The 15,640-nt window shown below is 49.1% G+C and overlaps 1 long non-coding RNA gene across 6 annotated transcripts; it reads right to left on the reverse strand.

Moving 5' to 3' along the window:
* Positions 1–13,346: 13,346 nt before the first annotated feature.
* On the reverse strand, positions 13,347–15,640 carry LOC119294818. Of its 6 annotated transcripts, none has more exons than XR_005143555.1 (6): positions 15,613–15,640; positions 15,344–15,498; positions 15,143–15,264; positions 14,686–15,054; positions 13,933–14,093; positions 13,347–13,764 (listed from the first exon to the last, which is right to left on the reverse strand). It is a non-coding gene; the product is annotated as an uncharacterized LOC119294818 (long non-coding RNA). The 6 variants fall into 6 exon arrangements; XR_005143559.1 differs by lacking the exon at positions 15,613–15,640 and having other exon boundaries at positions 14,686–14,885; positions 14,968–15,054; positions 15,147–15,264; positions 15,344–15,606; XR_005143558.1 differs by lacking the exon at positions 15,613–15,640 and having other exon boundaries at positions 14,686–14,885; positions 14,968–15,054; positions 15,344–15,606.

The raw sequence follows: 15,640 nt of genomic DNA on the forward strand, positions 1-15,640 counted from the left end.
GGGACGACAAGGCATGAGGGTGCGCCTACCTCCAGGGCGCGCCCTGTTGACTTGTGATCTACTGGTAGGTCTTCTGGTCCTTCCCCGAAGCTTCTAGGGTCTCTTATGTCCAGAAAAAAAAACATCAAAAATTTTCGTCGTGTTTGGTCTCTGTTGGTACAGATTTTCTGTAAAACAAAAAAATAGAAAAACAACAACTGACACTAGGCACTGAGTTAATAGGTTAGTCCCCACAAATGATGTAAAATTGCATATAAAGTATCTAAAAATGATGATATAATAGTATAAAACTGTTAAAATTGTAGTCCGACGTATCAGCACGTCAACGTGTTGGTTGGTCATGTGGGCCAGGGACCAGACGCCAGGGTCCTGGCGTCTTCCGTGCAAGCTGGCACGCCAGGGATGTTGGCGGGACCAAAAAAGTAAGATTCATTTTTTTAACGAGGTCAATTCTGTATTTTTTTAGAAGAAAAGGGCTCTTACCCCAGTTTCATTTTTTTTCTCTAATACGCACAAGCATGCATATCATATATTCATAGAAGAAGTAGCCAAGATGGCCAATACAACGCCTTTCGGCAAAGTGTTACACCAAAAGGTTAACACCTACATCCACCAAGGCAACACCGACACACAACTCACCTTGCCCAAACTCAAGCCGAACAATGGCAAAGAGGACGGACACAGAGCACATAGGCCGCGTCCCAACCGAACCGAACACCTCAGAGCTGGACAAAAACATCAAAGCAAACTAGATCAACGCACTCTCCACCCATGGCGCCTAGGAGATCGGCAAGTGGACAGCAGGAGCTAGCCTAGCTCGATGAATACCTCGCAGATGAGCTGTTGAGGATGGAGTACATAGCGCCCCGGATGCTCATGTCCGTAGCAAGAACCAACACATGACAACCCTGCACCCCAAGTCTCGCCGCCGATGCAAACTGAGACACCCACACTAGTTACTCCTTCGAAAGACACCTGATCACCTAGGCAACGCCTTCAAGAAGGGGACGACGTCGTGACGTCGCCGCTGCCTGGCCCGGCGAACCGAGCATAGGGTTTCCCCCGATGAGAGCAGGGGATGTACAAGGCCATGGCAATGCCTCCAAAGAGGAGACGACGCCCACAGGCGTCGCCGTTGCCCGCAGCCACAGCAGCGCACGGATTTCTCCTCGGCCTTGTCATAACGTCTTCGGAGCGCAGTAAACTGGGAAGGGGGGCAAAGTCGTCACCTTTGGCCATCACCATGGAAAGGGGAAGTCGTATGCCGCTGCGCCCCCGCCCACACCGTCGGAACAAGCGCGTCCACCACCATCGTGCCGGTCGGCAACCACCACACGCCGGCCAGAACTCGCACCACCGTGCCGCCTCATCGCACGATTTTCTGGGGCCGTCGCCCCGGCTTCCACCGAGAGGATCCGCCACCCGGAGACACAACCCCACCATGGAGCTAGCTGACCCCAAGCTAGGCAGAGCCCCAGCCAGATGAAGCCACCACCGATGGGAGCGCCCGCTCCAGCGCACCACGCCACCACAGCACGACGCCCCACCACCATCCTCCAGGGCCTCCGGATGAACCCCTGACGCCACCAACCCCCACCACCACCGACCGGATCTGGGCAAGAGACCCTAGATCCTCCGCCACCATGCCTCAGCCCGTGCCCAGGCGAGATGCAGGGCAACCAGAGCAAGGCCGCACCGACCGGGCCACCACGACGCTGGAGGGGAAACGCTAAAGCCGGGATTGGACCATCGCCCCACGCCGTTGACATGCGAGCAGCCCCGCGCTGCCCCGCATCTGCCAGGGAGGGAGACCTTCCCGGCGCTGCCCACATCGCGAGGGCTTTGCCTCGGCGGCGCCCGCTGGTGGCGGCGAGAAGAGGAGGAGCGGGAGGAGGAGTTGTTGGCCGACAGCGGGGATGGCTCTCCCGGGTCGCCCGCGGGGGGAGCGACACGGGAGCAGGCGAGTATGGGGGGAGGCAACTGAGGGCCCAAAAAATGCTAATAGAAATGAAACCACATAATAGAGTTATTACAGCTCGCGGGAGAGGATTGACACATCCTTCCGGCATTTTTCAGAAAAGTTCACTCCACTTAAACTCACAAAAGGCTAAGAGCATCTCCAACCGTTGGCCCCCTAGGGGGCGCCTAAAATCGCCGCCTGGGGGTGACCCGGCGCAAAAAATGGGCCTGGGGGCGAGTTGGCCCCCAGCCGCCGCCCCCAGGGCCGGCCCCAGGCGCGGGGAAAAAACATGTAGCAAATTTAGGCTAAGTTCGGCTAAAACACGCCAAATTTCGGCAAACTTGGGCTTATATTCGCCGATTTAAGTCGAGTAGTCGCCATTACATGTAAAAACTAATCAAAAAAACTTGCTGAAGGCAAGTCGTTGTCGTCGCCGCCATCGTTGGCCTTCTCCTCCTTGACTCAGGCGCCCCTACTGGACCCCTCCCCGGCTGGTGGCGGCGGCGGCGGCGCGTCATCGTCGTCGTTGCTGTCGTTGATGATGACGACTCCTCCTTCGTCGCGGCCTCGGCGGTGCTGCGCAAAGCGCCGCAGGGCGGCGCACTGGCGCTCCCTCGCCATCTTCAGGGAGTCCTGGCGTGCCCATTCGAGGGCCGCGTCGTCGTCGAGCTCGACCTTGCCGTGCTCCACCTTCACCGGCGCCAGCCCCGGCTCCGTCTTCGGCTTGACGAAGCGCGGGGGAGGATCCGACGAGGAGACGCGCCGGCCACCCTCGCTGATGACGATGCCGGCGCTGCGAGAACGGCGCCCGAGAGGCGTCTCCGCCGCGGGCTCGGCCTTGACGTCGAGCAACGTCGGAGTGCCGGAGGATTGAGACGAAGAGCATGACGAGGAGGAAGAGGAGGAGGAGCCAAACCTCCTTGGCGCCCATTGCCCGTCCTGTCGGCGGTGCGCCGGGGCGGCCGCCCTCGCCGGGGGGTATGCCAACGGAGGGTTGTTGCCGCCCTCGAGGTGCGTCAGCACGCCCTCAAGCGTGCGGCTGGGACGCCCCACCACAGGTGGCGCCCCTCGCTATTCTTGGTACCGCCGACCACCGGTGCCCCGTTGGTGGACGTCAGCCGCTGCTGCTGACGGCGCTCGAAGTACGCCGCCCAAGCCACGTGGTTGTCGGCGACGTACTGGGGCAGGGAAAGCTCGGCGTCTATGAGGGAGGCGCGCGCGATCTCGACCTTGTCGGCGAAGTAGGACGGCTTGGCGACAGCATCGGGCAACGGGGGAATGGGCACTCCCCCATTGCTGAGCCTCCAGACCGTCGGCCCGGCACGCATGTTCGGCTGCGCCGGGATGTTCGCCTGGAACAAGAGCCAGGATTCCTATTCGCGGAGCGAATGGCGGAGGAAGCCGTTGGCCGCCGCCTTGTCTCCGGGGAAACGCTCGGCCATCGGGAAGATGGGGTGGCTGGGGAGAAGAGATCGGCGGGAGAGAAGAGCTCGGCGGCGGCGCTCGGGGAGAGGTGGAGAGGTGGCACTCATCACAGGTGAGCGAGGCCATATATAGCCGTGCCGCGCCCGTGTGTACGCGTCCGAGGGAGGGGAGGCGTCGGCGCCACCCCGTGACGCGCCGCCCGTGAGGAATCAATGACAAAGCTGATCGGCGGCAGCCTTGCCATTGATTCCCCGCGGGAAACCAAGGCGTCGGGAGAAGACGAGGCGGGCGGTGTCGCTGACGCGGCTGGCCCGCGCCGCTTTCGCGCCAAAAACGATTCGCCCGGCGCCCCCGAGCGCCCCCAGCGTGCCGGGTTCGGGTTGGGTCCGCCGGCGCCAATTTCGGCCCGAGCCGGCGAAAAATGGGCCCCTGGGAACGCGACTAGGCCGATTTTTTGGCGCCGGCGGCCGAAAAGTCGACTGGGGGGCCTTGTTGAAGGCGCGGCTGAAGATGCTCTAAAAAGATAAATTTTGTCTCACAGCATCACACATGACACACCTGCGAGACTGGACCCACGATGCGACTGTCGTGTGGGCGGCCTCGGGCCGCGGACTCGCCTGTAGTCACCCACGGATCCTCTCGTGCGAAAGGCTAGAAAATTGGTGGCGGGCGCCGTGGCCGAGCCGGTCGCGCGACCGTCCGAGCCGCGCGGCGCCTTGCAGGGCGCGCCTCTGTTGGCTTCTCTCGTCAAGCCGGTCGTCGTCGGGCGAGCATCCCGCGGCCGCGCACGGGGCCAGCCAAACAAGACTATTCTGAGATCCTACCGGCTATCGGCCAACTGCCTGCGGGTGGCGGCCGGGACTTGTTCCGTGTCAGTGGCTGAAAAACAATAATTCTGGAAGAGTTCCGGTGGTCAGCTTGACTCGGACAAAGAACTTGGTACGCACTGCTTGTTTAATGATGAGGCGCCAATATCATCATTTTATTGACCTGGCTCATGCATTGCTTGCATGTCAAACTAGAAGTTGCCTGAGATTTTTGCACTCCACAAAGTATCGCCACTGCATTGCGTCGCCGGTACCAGTCCGTGGCAACGTACAACCGGCTGAAGTTGACAGAAGCAACATCTCGTCTTCAGCTAAGCATACTAGGACTACTCGGACGGAGTTTGGTGGAAATATTAGCACTTTTTCAATTAAACTAATCCACGAGTAAACAGTAAGCATGGCAAATACGGTATGCACCTCATACCGATTCCTAAGCATACTAGCATGTATAGAACATAGAAGCAGACCATCTATGAGCGGCACATATACGGGTAGCACAAACATGAGTAAATGAGGGATGAACAAATCATATCCTCCGGTTGGCCAGGCCAGCGCGACGGCGGCAGCAGCAGCCTCGGCTTCGTCCATGGCCTTCTTCTTGGCGGCGCGTCGTCGGCCATGGTGTTGATGCAAGGGAAGTAGTGAAAGCAGAGGCTGACAGAGCTGGGGACGGATCGGGAGCAGTCGCGTCGAGACGCTCCCAAAAACCATGTTGTCGTTCTCCCGGGCAGGATCTCGAACGGCCAGGTTCCGGAGGCACCTGCTGTCCCGACCAACCGTGCACGCGGTTGTCGGGATGGGATCGTCGGAAGCAGCACAGAGCAAGGAACAGTAGATGACGGCTAGGTTACGCGAGAGGGAGTGAGTGAACCGAACTAGGTCACTCCACTGGGCAGAGCCTTCTTATATAGGCCGTCGGGCAGGAAGTCGTGGGCCTGGGCGGAGGCCCATGACCGAGTCGACGCACTCCCCGGCAAGGGAGTGTCCCGGCAAGCGTCGCACTCTCGGCAAGGGAGTGACCCGGCAAGCGTCGCACTCCCGGCAAGGGAGTCGGCGAATCCCGACAACGCAAGTCAGCCCACAGCCCACAGTCCAACGTCTCGCGTCGTGACGAGGCGAGGCGAGGCGAGGCGAGGCGTGGCGAGGCGGAGGGGGAGGAGGAGGAGCGCGCGTGTACCACTCCTCTTCCAAGCTCCCAATGGTAAGTGGTAGAGCAACCCTTATAAAGTGGTCTCAACTCTCCTCAACTAGCAAGGTGGGACTAAACTTCCCACCACCTGCCATACCATACATGGGCCTCAAGATTAACTAGGAATCATTGTTCATATGGGCCTAAGCCCATCCATGATTCAACAATCCCCCACCAGATCTCGAGGCACATAAGTTTGTCAACTGTTCCAAACAATGTTTGATATATCAGAAATTTTAGTGGAGACTGTTAAGTTGAACTTCCACCTAAAGCAACAGGATTAGACTTCTTCACAACTGAACAATGGACTATGCCTTGAATTGTCAGTTTGGCGTGTAGAAGTTTCGCCTATTGTTAGCTGATACATGGCTATCGAAGGCTAAACCCCAAGGGTGGAGCTTATTAGTCATACTCAGTACCTTCTCATGAGCTTCCTATAGATCACCCAATCTCATAGACTGTGACCAGCAGGTGGGCTCACATAGGTGTGTTCCTCCAGAGAATGCTCTGTAGGTTAGCATCTTGCTTAAACAAGCTTTGGAACACATTAAGACAAATGCCAGCCTGCCTTACAAAATTGAGAGTATTACTGCATCTCCAACGGAGTAGGTTCATTAAGGATACTCTTCTCAGTTGACCGCTGGATTATTTTCCCAGGTCCTAATTCACGGGATCTCAGATCACATAGGTTGGGTTACCCCCCATGGCAACTTACGTGGGTCTCATACCCATCTCCCTCGATGCATTTTCTATCACAATCCGTGATAGCCCTTTAGTAAAAGGGTCTACCAGATTCTTGGCCGTCTGGATATAATCCAACGCTATTACTCTGGAGTTTCTTGATTTTCTGACAGATTTCAATCTTCTTTTTATGTGCTTTGTGTATTTCATGTTGTCCTTTGAACTATTAGCCTTGGCAATCACAATTTGGTTGTCGCAGTTCATAAGGACAGCCGACACTGGTTTGCCAACCACCGGCAAATTCATCAAAAGCTCTCGAAGCCATTCTGCTTCGACGCATGATGTATCTAATGCTATGAGTTCTGCTTCCATACTCGATCTGGTTAAGATCGTCTGCTTGCAAGACTTCCAGGAAACAGCACCACCACCAAGTGTGAAGACATGTCCACTTGTGGCTTTCATCTCATCAGCATCAAATATCCAATTTGAATCACTATACCCCTCAAGTACCGTCGGGTACCCAGAATAGTGAATCCCATAGTTCGCAGTACCTTGCAAGTAACGCATCACTCGCTCAATAGCATGCCAATGCACATCTCCCGGATTGGAAACAAACCGACTCAGTTTGCACACAGCAAATGAGATGTCAGGACAAGTAGCACATGCTAGGTACATCAGTGAACCAACCAATTGAGAATATCTCAATTGATCTATAGACGTGGCTTTGAACTTCCGAATCCGCACGATAGGATCATATGGTGTTGCAGAAGGTTTGCAGTCCGAATATCCAAAACGGCTCAAAATCTTCTCAACATAGTGGGATTGCAAAAGTGTAATTCCACCCTCAGAATTTCTTAGTAGCTTGATGTTTAAGATAACATCAGCCACGACCAGTTCTTTCATCTCAAAGTTATGAGATAGAAAAGCCTTGACCTCCTCAATGACTTTGAGGTGGGTCCCAAATATCATTATGTCATCGACATACAGACAGAGTATAACTCCTTCGCCCCCACCATAGCGATAGTATACACATTTGTCAGCTTCATTAACAACAAAGCCAACAGATGTCAGAGTAGTGTTGAACTTCTCATGCCATTGCTTAGGTGCTTGTTTCAGGCCATACAAGGATGTCACTAGCTTGCACACCTTTCTTTCCTGACCATTTACTACAAAGCCATCTGGCTGTTGCATGTAAATTTCCTCGTCTAGCTCTACGTTGAGGAAAGCCGTCTTAACGTCCATCTGATGAACGAGAAGACCATGCGAGGCAGCCAAAGCGAGTAACACTCGAATGGTTGTCAGTCTAGCCACAGGTGAGTAAGTGTCAAAGAAATCCTCTTCTTCTTTCTGGGTATAACCCTTGGCCACAAGCCTAGCCTTGTACTTTTCAACAGTACCATCGGGCCTAAGCTTCTTCTTGAACACCCACTTACATCCCAATGGTTTACAACCATAAGGACGATCAGTGATCTCCCATGTCCCGTTAGCCAAGATGGAATCCATCTCGCTACGGACCGCATCCTTCCAGTAGTCAGCATCCGGAGATGCATAAGCTTCTGAAATGGAACTGGGAGTGTCATCATCCACGAGGTACACGAGGAAATCATCACCAAAGGACTTTGCAGTCCTTTGTCTCTTGCTCCTAACAGGAGCTTCCTCGTCATCCTCCGTGGAACTCTCATCACTTTTATGTTCATAATATTCCATAGGAATGGCAGGTTCAGGAGTCTCATCAGATTCTAGTTTAGAAGTGCTTTGCATATCTCTCATGGGGAAAATATCATCAAAGAATGTAGCATCCCTAGACTCCATGATCGTACCGACCTTCACGTCGTGTACATCAGATTTCACCACTAGAAATCTATAGCCAACGCTATGCTTGGCATAGCCAAGAAAAACGCAATCCACAGTCTTTAGTCCCAACTTGCACTTTTTGGTTATCGGCACGTTGACTTTCGCCAAGCAGCCCCAAGTGCGTCAGTAAGAGAGTGTAGTTCTTTTCTTTTCCCATTGCTCATAGGGAGTAGTTTCATTATCCTTTGTGGGAACTTTATTCAGGACATGACATGATGTCAATACAGCCTCCCCCACCATGCCTTGGATAAACCTGATGTAACTAACATGGCGTTAACCAAATCAGTTAGAGTACGGGTTTTCCATTCGGCAACCTCGTTTGATGGGGGTGAATAGGGAGGCGTCCTCTCATGAATAATACCATGTTCTACACAGAATAAATCAAACTCATTAAAAAAGTACTCTCCACCACGATCAGACCGGACTCGTTTTATTTTCTTCTCAAGTTGGTTCTCAACTTCAGCGTTATAGACTTTAAAGTAGTGTAGAGCCTCATCCTTAGTATTTAACAAATACACATAGTAGAATCTAGTGGAATCATCAATCAGAGTCATGAAGTATTTCTTTCCACCTTTAGTCAACACACCATTCATCTCACAGAGATCTGAATGTATGAGCTCTAACAGTGCCAGGTGTCTCTCCTTCGCAAGCTTGTGAGGCTTACGAGGTTGCTTAGCTTGCACACACGCATTGCACTTAGAGCCTTTGGCTAAAGTGAAACTCGGGATTAAGTCCACTTTAGCTAGCCGCGTCATACAACTGAAATATATGTGACAAAGATGTGAATGCCAAACCTCAGATTCGTTCACATTAGAATGAATTTGGTTCACGACTTTATTACAGAAATCCTCCAGGGAAAGGCGGAACAAACCACCACACTCATATCCCTTTCCAAAAAATAGTCCATACCGAGATACGACTACTTTGTTAGACTCAAATACTAGCTTAAACCCTTCTTTACATAGAAGGGAGTCACTAACAAGATTCTTCTTGATGGCGGGGACATGCTGCACGTTCTTCAGTTGCACGATCTTTCCCGAAGTAAACTTCAGATCTACCATGCCAACACCATGAATAGAAGCATGCGAGCCATTCCCCATCAGGACGGAACAATCTCGTGCGACCTGGTAAGAAGAAAATAAAGACACACCAACACACACATGAATATTGGCCCCATGTCAACCCACCAATCGGTGGACTGACAAACTGAAAGTATGGTAAACAGATTACCATACCCAGATGCCGCATCATTGTTGTTCAGAGTGACATTGACAGACTTGGAGTCCTGTCCTGACTTCTTGTACTTGTTTGGGCACTTGTTTGCCCAGTGTTCCTCTGAACCACAAGTAAAGCAGCCATCTCTCCTTTTGTCTTTCTTCTTACCCTTCTTCTTAAAGGTAGTATTCTGCTGGACATAGTTCTTTCCCTTGAACTTGTGGAAGCTCTTCTGCACCACATTGGCGCTAGAAGAACCCTCTGCCCCTTTCACGTGTGAGTCCTTTGCTCTCAAGTTTTGCTCAACAGTGAGATGACCGATGACATCCTCAACAAAGAATTCACGTCTCAAGTTCTTGAGAGAAGTAGCAAAGTTCCTCCATCCAGGAGGGAGTTTTGCAATAATGCAACCCGCGACAAAATTTTCTGGTAACTCACACTTCAGGAGCTCCAGCTCCTTAGCGATGCACTGTATCTCACGAGCCTGGTGCAATACAGAACGGTTATCAACCATCTTGTAATCATGGAACTGCTCCATGGCATACAGTTTGCTCCCAGCATCAGTTGCGCCGAACTTAGCTTCAAGCACATCCCACAAGTTTTTGGCAACACGCATATGGAGATATGCGTCAACCAACTTGTCTCTGATCACAGTAAGAACGGCTCCCAAAAAGATAGTGGTTGCTTCCCTAAACGCCTTTTCCTGTTTAGGAACAATCATTTCTGTGGGAGACACAGCACCAACCCAGAACACGTTCATTGCTGTGAGCCACAAGTTGGTCCTTGTCTGCCAACGCTTAAATTGCATCCCAGTAAACTTTTCCGATTTCAGTAACGCAGCAAAGCCTTGAATCGAAAAGTGCCTAAAATAAGGTTTTTGGATTGTTGGAAATATTAGCACTTTTCCAATTAGACTAATCCACGAGTAAACAATAAGTATGGCAAATACGGTATTCACCTCATACCGATTCCTAAGCATACTAGCACGTATAGAACATAGGAGCAGGCCATCTATGAGCAGCACATATACGGCTAGCAAAAACACGAGTAAATGAGGGATGAACAGATCATACTCTCCGGTTGGCGAGGCCAACGCAGCGGCGGCAGCGGCAGCCTAGGCTTCGTCCGTGGCCTTCTTCTTGGCGGCAACGTCGTCGGCCATGGTGTTGATGCAGGGGAAGTAGTGGAAGCAGAGGCCGGCGGAGCTGGGGACGGATCGGGAGCAGTCGCCTCGAGATGCTCCCCAAAAACCTTATTGCCGTTCTCTCGGGCAGGATCTCAAACGGCCGGGTTCCGGAGGCACCTGCTCTCCCGACCAACCGTGCACGCGATCGTCGGGATGGGATCGCCGAAAGCAGCACAGAGCAAGGAACAGTAGATGCCGACTAGGTTACGCGAGAGGGAGTGAGTGAACCGAACTAGGTCACTTCACTGGACAGAGCCTTCTTATATAGTCCGTCGGGCAGGAAGTCATGGGCCTGGGCGGAGGCCCACGACCGAGTCGACGCACTCCCCGGCAAGGGAGTGTCCCTCTCCCGACCAACCGTGCACGCGGTCATCGGGATGGGATCGCCGGAAGCAGCACAGAGCAAGGAACAGTAGATGACGGCTAGGTTACGCGAGAGGGAGTGAGTGAACCGAACTAGGTCACTCCACTCGGCACAGCCTTCTTATATAGGCCGTTGGGCAGGAAGTTGTGGGCCTGGGCGGAGGCCCACGACCGAGTCGACGCACTCCCCGGCAAGGGAGTGTCCCGGCAAGTGTCGCACTCTCGGCAAAGGAGTGACCCGGCAAGCGTCGCACTCGCGCGGCGGAGGAGGAGGAGCGCGCGTGTACCACTCCTCTTCCCAAGCTCCCAATGGCAAGTGGTAGAGCAGCCCTTATAAAGGGGTCTCAACTCTCCTCAACTAGCAAGGTGGGACTAAACTTCCCACCACCTGCCATACCATACATGGGCCTCAAGATTACTAGAAATCATTGTTCATATGTGCCTAAAGCCCATCCATGATTCAACAGAGTTGTGGGCGCTGCGACGTCAAGGTCGGAATATCCTATTTGACGCTCGTTGCGTCAAAATGTCGGGCAAACACACATGCAACCAGAGGCGAGCGATTTAAATGGGCCGGCCTGTTTAACACGTTTCATAGATCCCGGTTTTGGGAACTTTCTAGACTTTCCGAGAAGGTTCCCTGATCCTTTTTTCTTTTTCTTTTTCGTTTTCTTTTCTCTTTATTCTTTTCTGTTTTCTTTCTTTCTCTGTTTCAGTATAAAAAATGTTTTGAATTCTCAAAAAATGTTCACGATTTTCAAAAAATGTTCTTGATATTTGGAAAATGTTTTTGCTTTTTAGTAAAATTTTCTTGATTTCAATAAAATGTTCTTGATTTCCAGAAAATGTTTTGAGATTTCAAAAAATGTTCTTCAAATTAGGAAAATGTTTCTGCTTTTTCCAGAAAAATGTTCTGGATTTTCAAAAAAAATTCTCATTTTCAGAAACGTTAGGTATTTTCAAAAATTGTTCCTCAAATTCGAAAAATGTTTTTGATTCTTAGAAATTTTTTGTGGATTTGCAAAACAAATGTTTTGGGTTTTTAAAAATTGTTCTGGATTTTCAAAAAATGTTATTGTTTTTCGAAATTTGTTCTCAAAATTCATACAATGTTCGTATTTTCAAAAATTGTTCATGTTTATGAATTTTTTCAGGATTTTTTTGAAAGGTTTTCATTTTCAAAGTTTGTTCTCAGGATTCAAAAAATGTTCGTGCTTTTAAAGAATTATTCAAGCTTCCAAATTTGTTCGGGGTTTTTTTAAATGGTTCTCATTTTCGAAATTTTCTTCTTAAGATTCAGAAAAATTTCGTGCTTTAAAAATCTTTCATGTTTTCAAAAAATGATTGAGAAATTCAACATTTTTTCGTTTTGATTTTCAAAAGAGAAAAAAAGGAAATACACAGAAAAGAAAAAAAGAAAAAAAAGAGAAGAAAGTTACTATCTGTTCTTTTTACACAAGGAAAACAATTGGGCCGGCCCAGTCGGTGCGAACCCCTGTGCGTGCCCCCGACTCCCTGCTGCAGAGAGCGGCAGGTAGGAGCTCCCGTCAAGGTCCAGCTCCGACGAGGCAGCGACCGCGGAAGATTGGGGCGGCCACCGGTCGCCATGCCTGGCCAATTTGGGCGGGCCGACCCGTTGTCCACGAGCGCCGCCTGCGCCTGCCAAGCGCGACCTGGGCTGTGTGGGGCGCGCCTTCACGTGCTGGTACGATACGGGCCACCGAGCCTGCCGCGGGTCAATGGCGGTCCCCGGATGGACGGGCGGTTACGGCCGTGCCCGGCGACACCAGTACGTACGTACGTACTCCGCCGTCGGACCGCAACAGCGAGCATCCTAAGCTAGTAGGTAGGACTGAGCGTACGAGCAAGCAGCAGTGCATCACCGTCACCATGCATGTACTCCCCCCGTTTTTATTTACTCTGCATATTAAAGTTGACTGAAGTCAAACTTAGTAAAGTTTGACAAGTTTATAGAAAACAATATAAACATTTATCATAATAAATCTATACGACGTGAAAGTACATTCAACAATAAATCTAATGTTGTTGATTTGTTATTGTATATCTTAATATTTTTGTTTATAAACTTGGTCAAAATTTGTAAAGCTTGACTTTGACCAAAGCTAATATGCAAACTAAATAAAAACGGAGGAAGTACTATCACGTATGGACGGGACAGGAGTGCTGCGGCCTCGTGCGTGGTACAGTTTGTCTGGTATCCATGGCTCCCGCATGGGCGTGGGTCGTGCTACATCACTAGTTCGCCACACCATGGTCCTTGTTTTGCGTACACGCGACTGCAACGAAGGGTGCATCCGCCGGCAACGTGTGTCTACTAGTAAACGTGCACGTGCACGCACGTCTCAACAAATACAAGTGTTAATAACCATTGTATTTTTGGATGTTCTACATTTTAACTAAAATTTTAAATATTTTTTAACCGTATTAACAAACAATCGAGTGCACAATATTGAAGCAGTACTATCTAAAATACATCACACACACTAAAATATTAGAAATATTTTTCAACAAAAAAATATACATAGATCTATTCAAGACCAAGAAGAATAGTGATGAACGCTAATGTTGTCATCCTTCTAATCACAACATTCATTTGAAAGATTTGATGTTTATACAGAAAACAAATAAGTATAACTTGGTTCTTTATCAGAACCAGAAATATTGCTTACAAAGGTGATGGCAATTGTCATTGATAAATGGGTAGGGGCTATCAACCAAGCACCAAAATTTGGTTGACTACCCGCAAAGCTAAAAGTTAACTCAATTTACAGCATGGGGCTCTTGCAGTGATATTTGTTCAGACTATCTGGTGGAAGTATGAACATGTGAAGCTACAAAGCAAAAGAAATCTCAACTGTAAACCTCTCTTCGAAACACATGTAGCCCTCAATGTAGTAGAAAAAGCAATGGACATAATTTCTCGATACCGACTGCAGGGCAGGTGTCCTGAATGTAGTAGGCCAGGGGAGAGCTACATACATCAAGCATGAACTATTACTGATAAGAATTCTGACCACCCATCGATTCCATAGCACCTACAATTCTGGAGTGCAGAAAACAAAAGTATTAGTTAGAAACAATGAAGTACATAACATATTGCAAGTTTAAAAATCAAGTATATCTTCCCATGATCCCCCTTTCACCAGTCAAATAATGTGGAGTATAATGAAAAGGGAACTAATCTTATATGTTCTTTATTAAGATTATTTACCTCTGCTTATTTGTCAGTTATGTTCTAAGAGTCGTCCATCTTAGGGTCTTGCTTCTTCATCTTCCTCCACGTATATTTGGTGATAAGATCTATCTTCTCCGGCTTGTTCCTTTTCAGGACCTTCCCCTTACCCCTTCTCAGAATCATCTCTTGTGGTACCCCTGGAATTAGTATGCAACACTGATAAATTTAGGCTAATGTAAAAATATATGTGGTACTTCAGACCTTGTACAGAAAAAAGAATAAGACATAGTTTGTAGAACATGCCATGTATATTTTTATGGTTCAAAAGAAGACACTCCACTACCATTATCATTTATCAATGTCTACATCTTCTTTTCTCTCACAAACCCACAAGCAACAAAGTAAGCACACTAACACCAAAGATATTTATGTAAAAAGAGTTATTAGCACAAAAAATCCACTATAAACCGAACCGAGCACAACCGAGTAATTCATAACAGCAGGTGAACATCTAAAATTTTATCAAGATATCTCAATGTAGTAGCCAAGGGGGGCTTTTCTGTCTTAAAATTTCGTGAAGCATGTTGAGCTTCCTAACACTAATAATCAGTAAACAAAGCCATTTAGATTTGTCGCTAAACAAGAAAACGTAGCATGTGATTCCCACCTACAGAAAGTTTATGTACTTGGAATTTCCATCGCTATCTCATACATTGTTAGCATTGAAGGGATCTAGATGATAGATAATAAAATCAGACTAAAATCTAATGGTAAATAGTAAACTCTTACTTCCTAACATTGGTAGCTCCATGATGCTACCGGTGGGTTCAAGCATCCAGTGCTGTCACGGCAGTTTCTGAGCTCAACTTCCCGACACGGTCAATGGCAAAGGAACAAGCATCGAGTTGCCCACTTTTACAATTTATATGGAAAAATATACGGAGATGCAAGCCTGCCCAAGCAACCTTTTCCCAGAGTGTGTCCCTCTCCTGAGTTGAACAATTATTCACACCATCTAATTATAATGAAAAGAGCCCCCCGATGTTTTAATCAATGCGTTGCAGCTCGGACCTTCCCACTTTTAATGGCAATTTTAAGATCCTCAGGAATGGGGGGAGGTGTAACCTCAGGGACAGGAGGAATTGTTCCTTCCTCAACCTGCAAAAAATATATGTAACCCCAAGCTTTGATTCCCACTAACACATTCCCAAAAAAAAACTTGCAAAAGACATCAGCCGTGATGTACCAACTTCTGAAATGTCTCCTTAATCCTTTCAAGAGTTTCCAATGAAGTAGGAACAACAGCCCCAGCATCCCTTAGTGCCTGATTCTTAGCTTGTGCAGATTCCACCTCACCACCATCGCACACTGTTATACCCAAAAAAAACACATCTGCGCATATTTATTCAGCTCACCGGAACTCCAGGAAAATTTGTTTACAACTTACAGCATGGCCAAACTGGACTCGGATTTCAACAGACGTGCACACGTCCTACTAACCCAAGCAACAACAGGTTTCTGAACCTTTCCTTGTTTCAAAGATTCGAGGAGCAAATACTCATCACTTCCTCCAAGCTCCCCAAGAACAACCATCATTTTAACCTCAAGCCAACAAATGAGGTCAAACTAAATTATCTGGACTCGATCAAACTAAAGTATCTTAACAGGTCCATGTAACTGAACTAATTAATCAAAAAGCAACCTAGTGGGCATTACCTCAAACAGATTGTGTGCACCGTAATGC

Source organism: Triticum dicoccoides, chromosome 4B, assembly GCF_002162155.2.
Source record: "Triticum dicoccoides isolate Atlit2015 ecotype Zavitan chromosome 4B, WEW_v2.0, whole genome shotgun sequence".
Taxonomy (NCBI): domain Eukaryota; kingdom Viridiplantae; phylum Streptophyta; class Magnoliopsida; order Poales; family Poaceae; genus Triticum; species Triticum dicoccoides.